This window comes from Cuculus canorus, chromosome 7 (assembly GCF_017976375.1).
Source record: "Cuculus canorus isolate bCucCan1 chromosome 7, bCucCan1.pri, whole genome shotgun sequence".
In the NCBI taxonomy this organism is placed as follows: domain Eukaryota; kingdom Metazoa; phylum Chordata; class Aves; order Cuculiformes; family Cuculidae; genus Cuculus; species Cuculus canorus.
The window spans coordinates 7,043,276-7,048,468 of NC_071407.1; positions in this window are offsets into that span (position 1 = coordinate 7,043,276).

A 5,193-nucleotide genomic window follows, 5' to 3' on the forward strand; every position below is an offset into this window, starting at 1 on the left:
CAAACCCAACAATGCCCAGGATCCAGCACCAATCAAGGAAGATCAGCGTGAACTTCATCCTGAATGTCACCTCCAGTAAGGCCCATGGAAAATCATGAGAACCAAAAATACTGAGGTGTTGTCATGCGTAGAACAGAGACACTTGGTAAAAGACTAGTTTTTCTAAAGAGACGGTAACCATAATGGTGTAGGGTGACCTGGCAACTTTTCAAGACAAGTAATCAACACTGTAACCTATCAAATACCTGAAAACCTATCAAATACATATATAAAAAAAAAATAAAAAAGGTGTTTTTAAAAATAGGAATTGGATACCACCAGTGTGCATTGTAACAACTGAGCATAAATACCTCCTCTACATGGCAGTGCTCTTCAGTCCCAATTCAGACAAAATATTAAACATAGCACTAGGCTAAACTGAAAAAGATTATTTCCTTAATAGATATCTTTATATATATGTATATCTTTATATATATTTATGTCTTTATATGTTGTATTACATTAATAATATATTGCAATATATTATATACAATAAATGTAAAATTTATAAATCCCTCCTAGCTGTTATGGCAGCTACATAGAGGAACCCTAGAACAGTTGCTTTCTGCAGTATCTGTCAGTCTGTAGGTAATTACAGAGCAGCAGGAATGCAATTTATTCCCAAGTAGCCAGTGTTGTGAACGACAGCTGTACTTGAGAGATACTCAGCATTTACAAGTTTGAATTCTAAAACTGACCAGAAATTAATATAGAAGCTCAGACTTCCCTGTAGTTTAAGCAAGGGAGTGAAGTGTTTTCCCCTGCACTATGAGGACCTGCATCCAGCTGGCTAGATGCTGTTTGGGTGATCTTAATACTTAAGGTTGTGGACGCATTTTATCCTTAAAGTAGGAAAACTTGAGCTTTTCTGCAGAGACACAGGCAGATTTTCATCCTGCTCAAAGCTTCAGCAGCATCTGCCTACAGCCTTGAGTGATACCAACAGCAATTAGATGACTCAGATACATGCACTGTCTGGAATGCATCCTATTTAAAGCATCATATATGCAGATGCTGTATCATTGAGGTCCTGTAACCCAATAAACATCTTACTGATACATCCTCTCGGGCAGAGTTGCAGAAGTGAATTCTAAAAGCTGATCCTACCCTATGTAAACCTCATTTCTAGAATGGTGGGAACCGTCAGGCATCAGAACCTGAGAACGTGCATGTCACTTCTCATCTCTACATTTCCACACAGGGGAATAAAGCTATCCCAAATGCAAGCCATGACTATAAGTAGGAAATTATGAGTTCTTCTTTGCCTTAGCAAATTGAAGTTTGGAGGTATTGCAGAATAAAATAAATCTCCTAGAAGTGAAGTGCAACAGGAAGCAGCTGCTGACTCAAGTTGCACTGAAAACGGATGCTTGGCTCAGTACTGTTAGAAAAATTCTTAGGCTAAATGTATCCTCTTGGAGCACAATTAACAATTAGCTCAAACTACAGCAACAGAGGAATCCCAGGACTACTGAACAATGATTTTGTCTGTTGCTGTATTACACAAGAAATGTTTGTCCAAGCCAAAACACCTAGACAGAAAACTAAAATTAAAAGGCTGAACTTGGGGCAATCAAGGTTAATATAAACAAGAGATGCCCCCTCGTGGTTACAGTCAAAGGTAGCAAACAAAAGATAAACGGAAAGTAATAACTGCCCTATGGAAGAGCAAGGCAGAATAACTACAAATAAGGATCTTGGCCTAACTGGCTTCTCTCTATGCTCCAGCTGGCTGTAAGAGGGAGAAGAGAGAGACAGCATGCCAGGGCCGAGGTGAAAAATGTCTCCAATTAAAATACTCCCCAAATATGCTTCAAATCACAGTAAAAGGAAATGTTACGGATCTGCTTTTCTATAAAACCAAATCCACTCTTTTATAACCCTCTTTGAAAAGCAAGGCAGCATCACCAGTGAAATGAACTTGTGAAGAAGATTTAGATACTGTTACTGGGAATGCTTTTATTTACTCCTAGAGTGAAAGCATCCACTATGTCTAACAATGAATGAAAGTACATGATGGAAATAAAAACCTTCCAGGGTTAAAGGTTACCTTTTCCTAAGACCAGATATGAACCATCACAAACTGAACACAACAAACATACACGTTGGAAACTTACCACTCCAATCACTGTATTTTGCAATGACTGCATCACAGCTTTGGTTTATGCAGAAATCTAAAGCAAATCATTAGGGGGCAGACAGCAAAGAAAACTTTTCTGCCACTCCTGAGCTTAACCATGGCCAAAATCGGGCTGGGAAAACTGGAATCCTCCTTTAGGTTGCATGTACTGGCACTTTTTCAAGATGATTCTCCCTCCTTTGTACAAAGACTTTCCTTAAAACATACAGTAAGTAATGAGGTTCTTGTTTTTCTACTTTTACCCAGTTGTCTCCCCTGCAATTTATTTTCCAATATAGTGAGCTGGTACGGATTTTGCTAAATAACCTACCTTACCCCATCTCTGAGGTCCTCTTCAATTCTAACTTAGCAACCCAATCTCGCCGTAGGGCATCAGCAGCATTGCACAAAGGCTGTGCTTTGGCATCTAGAGGAGGTGTCTCATGCGTGCCAGCATTACTGGTAACATGCAGAGTGAGCCAGATGAAGGAAATGATGTCTTAAAAGTTTTTCCACTCTTGCATTACATGACTGCACAGGACAGAGACACAGAATCATAGAATGGTTTAGGATGGAAAGGACCTTAAAAGATCCTCCAGTTCCAACCCCATGTCATGGGCAGGGACACCTCCCCCTAGACCAGGGTGTTCAAGGTCCCATCCAACCTGGGGGCCTTGAGCATCTCCAGGGAGGGGGCATCTGCAACTGTCCTGGGCAACCTGTGCCAGTGCCTCACCACGCTCATCGTGAAGAATTTCTTCCCCCTTTCAATTTAAAGCCATTCCCTCTCATCCTATCACTCCATGCCCTTGTAAAAAAAAGTCCCTTCCCAGCTTTTCTGCAGGCCCCCTTGAGGTACTGGAAAGCTGCTGTAAGGTCTCTCCCCAAAGCCTTCTATTCTCCAGGCTGGACAATTCCAACTCTCTCAGCCTGTCCTCACAGCAGAGGTGCTCCAGCCCTCTGATCATCCCCATGGCCCTCCTCTGGATCCATTCCAACAGTTCACAGCATTGAGAATGAGCATGTGGAAAGTAGTATGCTTACAGGAAAACAAGGTGTCAACTTGGAAAACAGCCTCTCTAGAAATGCCACTTCTAAAGGCCAGAACGAAGTTGAGTAGTCATTTAGGTTTAAACAACAGAAAAAAAAAACCAAACCAACCCACCTTTCCTTAAAAAGTGCTTCTGGAAGTCTCGATAAATCTGCTGCTTTGTGAAAGTAGTTCTAAATCCTGGTCTTTAGTGCGCAAGCAAATGAAGTGGTAAAAGGCTTGTCTATTCTTACCCTGCATAGTATCAACCCAGTATTCAGTTTCCCCCAGCTTGCTAGTTACCAGTTTTCCTACTGTGCTTGATAAGTTTAAAGCTAAACTCATCCCAGAGGAAAATTCTTAATACAGATGAAATTACTCGAAATATTCAGCCACATTTAGCCTCTACTGTGCTTGAACACCGTACAAAAACCCCTAATCCCTCTGTTCTATTAATCTACTCCCACTTTAATGAAATTATTCAATAAAACACATATCAGTCTTAGTTGGATTTAGTATGACACTCTTAATAAGCACAGTAATTAGCTGCACAGCCTGTTAACTGCTTATCTCTTCCAAAATTCAAACTAACAACTTCAAAGCTGATGCCCTAGCACTGGTAACCCTAACGAGTTCGCTGAGAAGGCAGCCTGCTATTAGCACAGGCGAGCTATGTATGTGATGGTCACAGATTACAGACACTTCAAGTGTGTCCTTACATGCACTGGATCAAATGGCATCAGGCAAATGAAGGTATGAATCTGCAGCGAAATTCTCTAGGTCCTCCTCTGGACTTTGAACTCACGAGTTTCACCTGTGACTAACTCAGGAATGCTTTACTCTGCAGACACCCTAAATGCCTATTCAGAGCTCCATATGCAGAGAACAAATCTGAAATTCTTCAAGGTTCTCAAACATGAAGTCTATTCCCATGCTAAAAATTCTGGGGGGTGTTGGGGTTACTTAGGCTTCAAGACTGTTTCATGTTCTGTACCCATCCCTCTCTTCACTGAGAGAAGTCTACTATGTAGTTGGAGACTCCATAACTATAGAAAGCTTTGTTATGTCAGATACAACATCCACCTTTTGGCTCAGCCTTACTGCTGGTACTGATTTCCTACATGATTATCACACCCTGGGGAAGCTGCATCCACACCAACTTCAGTATTCTTCTCTTACCCTGCCTTATACGGCAAGTACATGCACTTCTCAGCTCAGGAGACCTGCAGTCAGTTCACTCCCTCCTGTCCTGCACATCCTCAAGTTCTCGGTAGGGAACAAGGGTGCTTGCAGATGAAAAAAAAAAAAAAAGATCTATCAGAGAGCTTTATTCTTCTGCTTCACTGAAAGTGCCCTACAGAGTAAATGCAGTACAACGGCTGTTTCTCACTATACTCTTTTAAAGTTACACAAGGTACTGTTTAAGGTTATTTTATTTCTTTTATAAATACACTACCGCAACACCAACTGATTTTGGTTTTACAACTGCTTTGCTATCTAAAAAATATAACATTAATGGTAAACTCTTAAGCTTTTCAGAATAACACATGAAATTATTCAATACCTCTTTTCCTACCGTGTTGGATTTTCGCAAAGATTCACATTTTGACTGGTGACTGTCACTTGCCTCAAGTTATGCTGGCCTCAGGCTGAAGGGATTCGATGAAGGAACTGTTACACTGCCAGCATGCCAGGAGAGGGTTGTGATTTGTCTTGACACAGTTCTGGGGTCTTTTTTGACTTCTCAATATCTTCCAATACTTGCATTTTTTTCAGTTCAGTAACTAGAACACTATGAATTTGGACAAGCACAGATTTGGGGCAGTTTCCTGCTAGCATTGGCAATGGGCAATAAAGGGGAAAAAGTAGTAAGAATGGCTTCAAAGAATTGATTTGTCTCATACTTCTGAAATTTGCAGCTCAAATATGACTTAGTACGTACTCCATCTCAATGGAATCCTCTAAAGACAATATAAGCCAAAATAAAAAACTTAACATACACAAG